Source organism: Physeter macrocephalus, chromosome 1, assembly GCF_002837175.3.
Source record: "Physeter macrocephalus isolate SW-GA chromosome 1, ASM283717v5, whole genome shotgun sequence".
NCBI classification, from domain to species: domain Eukaryota; kingdom Metazoa; phylum Chordata; class Mammalia; order Artiodactyla; family Physeteridae; genus Physeter; species Physeter macrocephalus.
Genome location: NC_041214.2, coordinates 75,199,824 through 75,213,395, shown reverse-complemented (window position 1 = coordinate 75,213,395; position 13,572 = coordinate 75,199,824).

The following is a 13,572-nucleotide window of genomic DNA, read 5'->3' as shown; positions in this document are numbered from 1 at the left end:
ATGTTGTGTGGATGGTAATCGACACGGGGATTAAAAACACAGAAACACGGAGCATCCATGCTGTGGGGCTCCTCTCTGTTCAAGGTGGGGATTGGACTCGCTGACACTTGCTGTTATAAACCCAGGAGGACGCGTTTCCGGACGCTCCACCAGCTGCTGCCCAGCCTTCTCCCGCCCAGGCCGCCCACACAGGCTCAGCCTCGCTCAGGAGAGCCGGTGGGCCCACGGTGGTAAAGCCTGGCCCCGCCTCCTTCCTCCGTCACCTGTTTCTTTCTCTATGGCCCTTCTTGATTGGGAAGAACACTGTTTTGTCAATGATTCCTGACTCCACAGGACTTTAGAGGGGTCTTCTTTCTCTCCTGCTTCATCATTAAAGTGAAATTTGCTTGAAATCTTTCCAGTAGGAAGACAGAAAAGTCAGAAAAATAGTACCTTCACAATTTAGTACTTTACCTTCAAAGCCCTTTCCCACACTTTGTCTCATCCAGTACTATCCTATGAGGTGGCAGGGCAGGTGCTCTTCAGCTCATTTTGCAGATGATGATGACCCTGAGGCTCAGAGAGGTAAAGTGTTTTACCCAAACTCACACAGTGGGTAAGTGAAGTCCAGGGCAAGACACCGACTCCCAGTCTTGTACTTTTTCCAGAACACATCAGATTTCATCACAGTAAGCATATGCTGCTTTCTACAAAGAACTTTGGAGTAATCTAGATGACAAAATGTGTTTTTCAGTTGTTTGCTTGTGTGTATTGCTACTACTGCTTTACTGTCACATTTCAAAGTGATTTACTTCTTGAGAGGCAGGTAGTTATGTCTTTATATAAGTTTTCATTTATATAATCATAGCTTTATTTATATGCTACTTATGTGTCCTTGGGATCTCTCGCTAGATAGAAGGATAGATAGATACCAAATAGGGATTATAGACATGGACTTTTAAGATATCCATTTCTATTTGTTTCCTAAAGAAATAGTTTTACTTGATGGCATTTCGTGTTTTTCTCAAGTCTCATTTAAAACTTATGCAAATTTTTAAGGCCCAGAGATTTTTGAAACAAGAATTTAGGAGGAATTCTTAATCACAATACACCAAATATCTTCCAGTGATTTTAAAGTTTCACTAGAGGGCACTCCCACTTCATGGCCAGGAGGCAGCAAGGACAAAGGACCAGAGTGGTCTGGATGCTTAACTCGTTGTACATACTATTTTGTTTTATTTCTCACTCTCTCTCATCCTCTTTCTCACCCATTGTATAAAAAACAAAGTGAAATTATACAGGTCTTCCTTTAAATATATGAATAGAAATGAACTACATTGAAAAACTAGCAAACATCTCCAACTGTGAATTATGGTTCACCTTGTGACATAGAACACATTATTCGAAATCTTCGGCATTGAATTTTTGGTTGTCAACATAAATAAGAGTACAAAATATAGTGTGAAATGTTAGCTTAGTACATCAAGAAATATGTCTTTATTGGGCAACCCGAGGAGGAAAGCCACAGGTTGCCCAGCACTTATTTTCAGCTTGTAAGATCTTTATGGTCACTTCTTCTGGTAAAATTTTGGGCAAACCCCAATTATAAAGATGTGTGTGGTCAGGAAACAAGGAAATTAAAGAAAGATCCAAATGGACAATCAAATGAAATTGCTTTAGAGTAAATTAAACATTAAGCCCTGCTTTCTAGTTCATATACTTTTATGTATCAAAGAATCTGAAGATAGTTAGATTTTAGCAGGTATTTTAGCAAAACAATAAAATAGAGCATTTCTTGTGGGAGGAAAGTAAGGTATTTCCAAGTCAGAAGGAAAGTAGCCTGTTTGCCAAATGTAGAGCCCCACAGAGCCCTCAGGCTTGAAGTTTTAAACTGATCTCAACCCTTTGGGGGTTTGAATTTCTTTACTGTTGGCAAAACACAACTTCCTGCTTCAAAGAGGAATGGCATTAGGAAGGCCTGTTACAGAGAGATTCAAAAGACTTCTTGGACACCAAATCACTCTTACAAAACACCATTTTGATGAGTTTAGTAAAGATTAATCAGAAACATATGGATTAAGTTTTTCTTTTAAATTATGTTGGTTTATGAAATAAGGGAAAAGGGGCATGGTAAAATATGTTTCAGCCTTTGCAAGCCCCAAAACATTTGAAAAGTGAGTTAAGATGCTGATGGACCCAGGGAAGCAACCAGATTTTCCTTGTGTCCACTTGAACCATCCTTACTTGATTTAAATTTATATCAAAGGCAAAATAAACATTATGACTCTGTGCCATTATTATCCACAGAGGGAAAGAGGGAAACACACATTTGCTTCAACCAGGGACTTATAAACTTCAATGAAAAATGTAGGCTTATGCATTTATTTTACAATGATGCAAACTTAATTATTCATATGACCTAAAACGTTTCACATTGTTTGAATAGAAGGCAGTGCCTCTAAAGCCTAAGCTGAAGACTCCTTGGGAAATTTATCTCAAATAATTAGTTACTGGAATTAAATTCTTCTCTGACAGCTCTAGAAGTAAACTATACCTGATAGAAAAGACCTACCATGACCATCATTGGGGAAAAATTGCACTGTAATGGGTAATATTAGAACAACGTTACTACCAATCGCCAAACCAACCAAGAGTGAATAAGCCTTAGAGAAATCGTGTTTTAAGAAATCTAAGGTGAATAGCAAAGCAAGCACAGATAATTAGGAGTCGATGACAGAAATCACTAGAAATTGATAGAGCCTACTGAAATTTCCCCTGTAGTTCAAGTACTCATTTAGAAATGTAGCACAATTAAAATAAAAGTTGGGATACAACTAAGAGATTTTGTAAGTCATAAAATATAAAGTTTCTCCCTCCTGCAAATAAATCAAGGGATATTTTCATGGATGCCTTTATCTTCAGAAAAATATATGTATAATATATAACATATATATTATAATATATATATATCTTTACCCTATTAAGTGCTTAATAATCATTTGTAGCAAGATTAAGCAAATTTAGGAAGTCTTTTCTTCAGAAATATTTCTAGTTAATGTTAGCCTTTCATACAACTAAATAAAAATGTTTTCCCCAGGGAATGTGGTGATGAACAGTTGGTCTATAATCAAAAGGTTCTTGCTAGAAAGCATGTCCGGCTTTCCTTTTAAACAAGTACATGGAAAATAATACCAACTTCTATCAAGCATTGGATTTAGCCTGTTATCACGTGCAAATGTACCTGCCTATTAACTTACAGATTGGGCAGGTATTTTACTAAGGTGCAGTATTTCTGTCCCAGGTCATAGCTTGAGTTATTCTTCCTTTCAAGGTCCCCAAAGCTTCATCTGTCACTCTTATTGTCAATGTTCTATTTTTCCTTTCCCTGCCAGCAGTGATTTCAGTTTGGGCTTGACTTCAAGACAGGCCACATTGTATCTGTGATGTCAGTGGAAAGGGGATAAAAGTCATTAAAGATATTTGTTATTTTGAAAGGTTAAAAGAGTTTTTCTTGGTGGGTAACACTTTCTCTGGAAAGAACCTCAACTAATTGTCTGACCAGGGAATGGGCACCTAAGTGAGAAAAAATATACTTAATAAAGCATTGGCGTCTATTATTTTTCCCCTTTTATTGTCCAGTGCCTCTGGGCCTGGTGGGCTTTCTGGAGGCATCTGAGCTCAATATTCCTTCACACAGCAGAGCAGTGATTACACTCCTGGCTGATTCTCTTTCTGTCTGCCCTAGGTACGGAATTCTACCTTCAAACACAGTTTATTGTAGAAATTGTTGCTAGGGTTCTAGAAATTGTGTGTGTATCCTTGAAAGAGCCCCCAAAAGACAGAATTAGAGGTTCACTTAAAATACTATTTTGTTGTGCTTAATACTCACATCACCTAACATCCGTTGCTCCCTAGCAATAGAGTAAGAATTAGAACGTTTTCTAAAGGGCCAGTGGTACCCAGATGATTTGAGTTCTTCCAAGAAAGGCAACAATTTTAAAAAGCAATGAACTCAAGAACAATAGACCAAACTCACACCATCACACAACATCCATCTGTGCAATGCTTTGAAAAGAAGGAAAAAGAACCAAGTTGTGACATTTACATCTGTCAGGTTATGGGGGAAAAAAAACCCCACAAAACAAAAAGGCAACACTTTTAGTTATATTAGATTTTTGACTTGTTTTAAAGGACCCCGTGGATTAAGGACAATCAAAATGGAATAGGCTTATATTTGAGTGGGAAAGATAAAATTATTTTCTCTTGATATCGTTCACCTGTGGATGGCAATGATTCTCTGATAGTCACCATTTTCTAAAACATAGTTACCCGAACACATCTGAATAACACAAAAGAGAAAGGAACATTTTGATGTGTTGAGGAAAGTTGTTTTGACAAATGTCAATGCCTGGGTCTTGCTGGCTGAGGCCTGTTGTTAACTTCCCAAGACAGCATGCATGCTATAGCTTATGCCAGTCTGTCAGGGGAAATTGGACATACCCAACACAATTTCATTTCCATTTCTCTACAACATTACAAGCTTCCTTGGCAGCAAAATCACATATTCTTATCACAAAAATAAATGAGAGAAAAGAAGACATACATTCCTGTCAAGTTATGTCAAGACATATTTGGTATGTATTTCACTTCACTATCACTGACAGCAAAGATGTCACGTATTCTTAATACAAAGTAAAGAAGTATTTTCCTTTTTTTCCCCTGCTAGGCATCAATTTCATTTTATTCACTTACAAGCACCAGTGACAGGAAGGTGTCTTTTTAAAACAAAGCTTTTAAAAAAAGCAAAAAAAAAAAATAGTTTTTGTGTTTTGCTATATTTCTGAATGGACGTATTGTACATGAATTTATTTGACAATATCATAACAACCACAATAATAGTCATCTATCACCGCTTTATTATCCATTTTCACAACACACATACATTGTTCTGATTTACTTCCTTCCATGCATGTGATGGGATCTGGGTTAAAATAAGTCGTGGAGCCATGGAAGCAACCTAAGTGTCCATCAACAGATGAATGGATAAAGAAGATGTGGCACATATATACAATGGAATATTACTCAGCGAGGGACGAGGAATGAGAAGCTCCACTGTGATGGTCCCTGGGTTAATAAGTCGACAGCGAAAGAAGACACTCAGTGTGGCTCACACCACTTGCTGCTCAGCTCAAGAAGATGGGAGACGCCTCCCACAGTGGAGCTTCTCATTCCTCGTCCCTCCCCCCTTAGTTCCTGGGGACCCCGCCCCCAGGACCCACCCCACTGGACACATCTCTATGGGACCAGACGTGCCTGCTGCCCTCTGGGAGCTTCCAGTCAGAAGGACCAGTGTCCCGTTACCATTACATACACTCCATTCTGTCCGTCTCTGAAACATGCAGGCTGTTGCTCCTCAAGAGGGAAGAGATATGGGAACATATGTATATGTATAACTGATTCACTTTGTTGTAAAGCAGAAACTAACACACCATTGTAAAGCAATTATACTCCAATAAAGATGTTAAAAAATAAATAATAACATTAAAAATATATATAATAAAAAAAAAGTCGTGGAGGTATTCATTTTCTGTTAAAGGTACTAATGGAATAAGAAAGAAAAAAAGGAAGGACAGAAAGATGGAAGGATAAAAGGAAGGAACGAAGGAAGGAAGGGGGGAAGGAAGGAAGGAAGAAGAGAAATTAATTAGTTCACTCAAGAAATGAAATAGGTTCTTAACACTAAATAAAACAAAAATCTTAAAAGACCTAAATGTGGGACTTCCCTGGTGGCTCAGTGGTTAAGAACCCGCCTGCCAACGCAGGGGACACGGGTTTGATCCCTTGTCCGGGAAGATCCCACATGCCGCGGAGCAACTAAGCCTGTGCGCCACAACTACTGAGCCCACGTGCCCCAACTACTGAAGCCCATGCGCCTAGAGCCCGTGCTCCGCAACAAGAGAAGCCACTGCAATGAGACGCCCACACGTCACAAGGAAGTGTAGCTCCCACTCATCGCAACTAGAGAAACCCCGCATGCACCAACGAAGACCCAATGCAGCAAAAAAAAAAAAGACCTAAATGTGATACACTAAGGAAAGTTAGCATTGAATTGTCATTTGGACAGTTCACATTGAATGATTAATTTTCAACTTTTACTACATTATGTTCTTTTTAATAATGATATTTTGATAAACATGCATTAGACTTGAATTCAGTTAGCTTCCTTGCTGGAAATGGGTGGAGCTCTAGCTTCTGAGAGTGGACACCCAAACCACACTCACTGGACCAACATCACCCAGGAAAGTAGGTGTTCCCCCAGCCAGCCTTGCTCTGTCTTCAGAAGAAGCCTTCCCTGGGAAACTTTGCTTATTGCTCTTTGAATGCCACAGGACTCATATCTGTGACACTTATAAATCCACAGAATTTAAGGGCTGAGAATTATTTTAGAAACTCTTTAGTCAAACAACCTCATTTCATAGCTTAAAAATGAAAACCTAGAGCAGTTGGGATCAAACAGTTTGTAACCAAGTTAGATTTAGGAACTAGTACCTAATCTAATAATAATGAAAGACCATTCAAGATTTTTTTTGTGCGGTACGCTGGCCTCTCACTGTTGTGGCCTCTCCCGTTGCGGAGCACAGGCTCCGGACGCGCAGGCTCAGCGGTCATGGCTCACGGGCCCAGCCGCTCCACAGCATGTGGGATCTTCCCGGACGGGGGCACGAACCCGTGTCCCCTGCATCGGCAGGCGGACTCTCAACCACTGCGCCACCAGGGAAGCCCCATTCAAGATTTTTATGTAGGAAAGTAATATGATAAAAGTAACGGGTGTACATCACTGTTTTCTAGAGTTTTGCATTTCACAGTCCAATAAAGTTCTGAGAAACTCATAGACTTCCAGATATGTACACATAAACTAAAAATGGGGGAACCAAATACAGTATTACATCTTTTTTCTTTGGTCAACTAGGAAAAGAAAAGCAAATGGACACGCAGTAGTCACTGAATATTTATTAAAATTTTATATGAGAGATTTTTAATACAGAAAAAGTTATGAAATTCTGAATTTTTTTTCAGAATTGAAATTTAAATCTCTCCCTGGAGATTCTGATTCCACAGGTCAAGGTTGAGGCCAGGTTTGGGGGAACCACTGATTTATTCCACCCTGTCCTCCAAGGCTGGAAGCATTCCCCTAATCTCAGAGAGACAATGGCATGGATTCTGCTGGGTGCCTGATGCATTTCAGCCCCTTCCTCCTTGAAAGAGTTTTTAAAAAAATCTGTGTCTGCAAAAAGCTGGAGGTTTGGGGTCCAAAGATGGACACCACAGGCTCAGCTCATTTTCCTAACACATAAAAAGAGGATTATAAGAAGTCATTCCCATACCATAGGACTGGACTGTATTGAGGATTAAATGGGAATATAAATGTGAAAACGTCTGTGTAAACTATAAAACACTATACAAATATTAGTTACTGTTAATAGTATTCAGGAGCTGGCATTTGATTTACCAGTTCTCTCAAGGGTTGAATTAAAAACGGAATAATGTCCCCCCACCCACATCATACATGAGCACAAAAATTCTCAAAGTAGAACATGCTAAACAGATATTTTATCCTAGGAGGGACCTGAGGTGATTCTTTGGATTTTCCTCATTTTAACATTAAAATAACTGAATACCAGAGGGACATCTTGGAATTACACAGCTATTTCCTGGAATCTTCATCAGTAAGAAATATCACAATTGCCCCACTTCTCCTGACTGATGTTTATATTGTAGAATTAGAGGGCATTGCTTTTCTAAGAGCACCGAAACACAAAAGAATCCAAGACAGTGCTCACTGGTACCCACACTAGCTGATACCTACAGCATCAGGAGCATTGGACTCAGCCCTTGTTAGAGCTGAGAAGTACTTTAGACTTCACAGTTCAGCTCCCTTATTTTACAGATGAGGAAAGAGAGACCCTTTCAGTGAGGAGGAGTGACTTGTCCAACAGCACACATCTCCCAGGCCAGGGTTCTTTCTGAAACACCACTACTGTGAAGGCTTATTCTTTTGTTTCTATTCCACCTGCGAACGCTCCTCAGCATACACAAACAACACATACACGATCATGTATTCATATATCAAACATACAAAAACAGGAAGGTGGCACGTGATTATTCTGCCTTCCTCCCTCCAGGGACCAGGTCCATTCATTCACTGTTCCTTCCTTTGTTGATTCCTTTACTGATTCATTCATTCAACAATCAAGTGATCCTCAAATATTTAGTGAACATCTACTATATGTAAAGTACTGGGCTTGGGAAAGCAGAAACTAGGAAAAGCAAAGGCAGAATGGCAGAGAAGACTTATACATGTGGGAAATAAACCATCACAGAAGTGTAAAGGTCCAGTGTGAAATGCAAGAGTTAGAGCAAGACAACCCATTTCAGTAACCCCAAGAATGATATAGATGCCTAACGGAGTGAATTTACAGCAGCTTGCAAAAGAAAAGCTGGGTGACAAATATCCTTTTTTTCGCGGGCCTCTCACTGTTGTGGCCTCTCCCGTTGCGGAGCACAGGCTCCGGACGCGCAGGCTCAGCGGCCGTGGCTCACGGGCCCAGCCGCTCCGCGGCATGTGGGATCTTCCCGGACCGGGGCACGAACCCGTGTCACCTGCATCGGCAGGCGGACTCTCAACCACTGCGCCACCAGGGAAGCCCGACAAACATCCGTTTAAAACAGTCAAACAAATAAGCAAGGAAAACCAGTTAATAAAGGGCTCAGTGAAATGCAAGCTCAGGTATGTTTCACGCACCAGCGTAGCATCAGTGCCTAGAAAATGGCCCGGCGTGTAGTGGGTGTTCAATGAATATTTATGAACTGAATGGTATAGGTTCAGGATGTCCACTGCTAGAACGCAAGCCCTCAGTGCCTATCCTGGGATGGGAATTTAAACCCATAATTAAGTGGACTTGAGACGCAATACTTGTTAAATGTTCGACCCAGAGCTTTGGGCCTTCTCATTATGGCCGGTTTTGAGGAAGTGACAGAATCTGAGGAGTGATTCTTACGTGATTTCATTCCTTGAGGAGTGAACAGACACCAATTTTTTAATGTTTCAATATTTTTAAACAACTTTAATGTTCTGGAAAAACTGGATAATTAAAAAACACATAAGACATATTTATAAGACTGAACAATTTTTACTTTCATCTTAGGCTCCAGTATGGCTTGGCACGGTACTGGCCTTTTCAAAATTTTGATATTTTGTTCATCATGGATTTTTTGCATTAATTTCAATTTTTAAAAATAGTATTTATTTCTATTATGAATTTTTTGCCCCCCCCTTAAATTTTGTGCCTGAAGCCAGTGTCTTGCTTGCCTTAAGGTAATCCTAACCTAAAGAACAACCTCTTCCACGCTGCTTCCTTGCAGCCTTGCCGGGGCTGTTTTATACCTCGGAGTCAGATTAATCCACCTTAGAAGACCCTGGAGGCTGAAGTGACATGGAGAAACCAATAGGTGGGCCCTGAAAAGTTGGGAAAACTCATACCTTTAACAATCAAATTGCATTTCAAATGCATTAGAGTAGATTCTAAATGTGAATTTATTAATGTGAATTATTTTAAAGCAAGGGGTCACTTTTTTATCATATATTTGATTTTATAAACTGTTTTTTACTCAAGGCACACACATACCTTCTTGTTCAGTGTGATTATTATCTTTATTTTTTTCCCTCATTAATATACAAGAGAAAGAATAAGGTGGGTATGAGATAGAAACTCACCAATGGATGAAAAGAGGGAACAATTGGGGGTGCAATCTGTGAATAGCCTCAGAAATCAGAAACTCTGACTTAAAAAAGGCTTGGGACTGGGAGATCTGGGGGTGGGAGAGGAAAGTGTTTAAAACTCATGATACAGAACCAGTTTTAAATCTTCCCATAATAGAGCTAAGTGGAATTTGTTATGGGCAGAAATAATTACTCCTTTTATAAGGTCTAAAACAACTATTACTGTGCAGGATAATTTTATTGTTTTTTAAACTAATTATAGAAGTATTGCATGCACATAGTTTATAAGGTTAGAAAATATTACAATAGAGAAGAAAATAAAAATCACCTATAATCTTGCCAACCCAAAGACAGCCATTGTTAACATTTTAGTAAACTTCCTTTTAGTCTTATTACTATATATGTGATATCATACTCCATTTGCAGTTCTGTATCTTTTTTATTTAATATTATGCCTTGAGGACTTCCCTGGTGGTCCAGTGGTTAAGACTCCGTGCTTCTAAGGTAGGGGGCACGGGTTCCATCCCTGGTCAGGGAACTAAGATCCCACATGCCGTGCGGTGCAGCCAAAAAAATAATTAAAATAATAATAATATTATGTCTTGAGTATTTCCCCCATATCTTTAATAATATTAACATATATCATTTATAAGAACTGCATAATATTCCATCCTGTGGATTTCACAGGTCCCCTGTTATTGGACATGCAGTTTATTTTCAATTATTGCCATCATAGTAATTCTGTAATAAATATGTTTACATATTTCATTGGATGAATTTCTGTCCATTGGCTTAGGCTAGATTTCTAAAAGTGGAAATAAAACTTTTTAGTTTTAAAGAACATATGGAAGTTTTAGCTCTTTTAATATTTTTTAGATATAACAAATACCATTTCACACTTTGTTATATTTATTCTCTACTTGTCTCTCTGCTGATTTAGTGTCTACAAGAAATGCCAAGGTTATTATAATAATTGGGAAAATGCATCAGTGAAAATGCTAATACTAGATATTTCAACCAGATTTTTTTCTGGTGAAGTCAAATGTTATATTTTTTCTTTTGAATAAAGATTCTTTGGGTTATTAAGAGTTTGCCTATTTTTTCTAATGCTTTATTTGCTTTTTTACATTATGCTCATGAAAATAAATAGGATGACTGGAAGAAATACAGTCTCCTTTGTATTTCAACTCCTCAGACGTTGCTGGTTCAATATTAGGGTTAGTGATCTGAGGAAATGACCACATTTCTTTTCCTTCCCAATTTTAGCTAGTCTGATATTTTTCAAAAAGTGATTAGGTAGACAAATTTCCTAGCACTCCTTCAAGCTGCTGGTTCTTGCTTTCATGGATGAGAACCCCAAGGCTCTTTGAGCAGCCCCTTGTCAGCTCCACACTCTCACTTGTCACAGGGGCCTTTCCTCATACATTCTCCAGGTGTCTGTACAAGTCCAGGTGGGGCCAGATCCCTCAGGCCCCTGAAGAACCATCCAGCGCCCAATTAGTTTAATGTAGTTGATGAGAGTTAGATGCATCTTTGGGACCACCCGTGATTGTTCCATGCCCATCTCACTTCCCCAGCTCCTGAAAATAATCAATGTTAATCTTTTTTTTCAGTACTTGTGTCAGAAACTGCTAAACTCTTTACAAACATCATCTACCATATCCTCATAGCAACTTTATGAAATGGGTACTATTATTATTTCTATTTTACAGATGAGGAAACTAAGGACAAAAGAGCCAGAGCTCAGACCCCAGAGCCCATGCAGTCACCGTGCAGCCTGCACCCACATTCGTACACCTTGCTTTCACTCTCTGAGTGGGCAGGATCTGTTAGGTGCCTAAAGGCAAACTGAACTGACCTGACAGAGGATGAGAGATCAAAAGCTCCTCAGTCTTGGGGATGGAAGAGTGAGGTAGAGCTAGACCAGCAACAAAATGTCAAAGTGGGGCTGAGACACTTCCTGAGTCTCTCTTACCTCTTAGGAGCTGCTCTGTGAGGAGCTCCTCCCACCTCCTCCTGCCCCCTCCTCCACCCCAGGAGCTTAGTGACCTCCTCCTGACTCTGCATTGCCCAAAGTCCCCCTCTTCAGCAATTTAATAGCTGCGGCTCCCCGACAAAGTGCCTCCCACTTGAACAATCCCCTAGAGACTGAAGGGGACACTTCCTCTTTCACCTCTGCAGAGCTCCCCTCTGCCCAGACTAGTCTGCTCAGCTCAGTATTCACACCTTATAGTGCCCGGGTGTGTACTACATATAAGCCTACTCCAGCCTTCAACCATCTCCGAAATTAAAGTCTCTCAGAGGACCAATGTGCGGTCGTTGAAAAAGCTCCAGGCCAGAGCATTGAAACCCAGCTCCTTGTCCTCCATTTGCCATGGATTCAGCAGCCATTTTGCTGAAATGGGGAGCACCCCAAAATAAGAAACATGGGTGCCTGTCCTCAAGAAACTCTAATGGGGAGCCATGAAAATTTGATCAAGTAAACTAACTGAAGTCTCAATATTATATCTGTGGAAGGGTAACTAGTATTTTCATCGTCTGACACACAGATCGTTGATATCTTCCTGTCCCATCTCTACCTCTGAAGGTGTTTTACCTCTCAGCTGCCAGAAGATTGCTGTAAAGCACAAATACTGATTGTGCCACTTCCTCATGTGAGACCCTCAGTGATGCTCTATTACCTTTGAGGTAAAACCCTGACTTGTTAGCCTGCCATGCAAGACTGTTCATGGCCTATACCTGCCTGCCCATCCTGCTTCAGCTCTTTCTGTCCCACATGTCCCTGCATGCAACCAGGCCAACGATTCCATGTTGTGTTCTGTCTCCTCTCTCTGTAACCTTTTCCAATCCCAAAGCCCGAAGGCTTTGGGATTCCCCCCGTGTCCCGCGCTTATGTCTATTAGCACTTCTCACTCCATTCGTCTCCTCCACTTGACTGTGAGGTTTGGGGGATGGCGACTGTGACTAGCACAGTGTCTAGGTCATAAGAGGTGCTTAATAAATGTTTGTTGAATGGAAGAGGGAGGGAAGAACCCAAATGACTCTTAGGCTGTATGGAGTGGTTGTATTTCAACAGCTTGATCTTCCCAGTGCTCCTTAAATAATCACACAGCAGAACTACTGTCTGTTTATGTCCAGTCCTCATGGTGGGAGCAAGTAAATATCTCCAGGTCTCTTGCTGCTAAGGAAAGAAGCCCGTGACTGCTCATACTTCTCCTCAAAGGAGCATTTGTTCTAGCACTGGAGACCACCTGGGCTACTATGGCTAAGTGATTATCATCAAGTGTAGTTCCATAAGATAGAGCCTTGAATGACCCAGCCAGGAATGACTCAGAAGCTCAACACCTTTCCTATCTGGCCCCAGAATACGGTGCAGACAGCTAAGCCAGCAGGGATCGACCAAGATAGTAGGTGACTCAAGACAAAGAAGCAGGGAGGACTTGCTGGGAATTGGATTGGGATGTAGAGGTTTTCAGAAAGCCTCAAAGCTGTCTTTAGTTCTAGTTTCGTTCTCTCAGCCAACTCCAGAAATACTTTCTGTGTCCCTATTTCCACATTCCCTCCACTCCTATCCCAGGCCCAATGCCTGGTCAGCTAATTCTCCTGGGGGGACCTTGGGCCAAGATCTCTCCTTTCCTGATTAATTTCCAAGAGCACACCTTAATCAGAAAACCAACTCTAGAGACTGTCATACAGAGTGAGGTAAGTCAGAAAGAGAAAAACACATATCGTACATTAATGCATATATGTGGAACTAGAAAAATGGTACAGATGAACCAGTTTGCAGGGCAGAAATAGAGACACAGATGTAG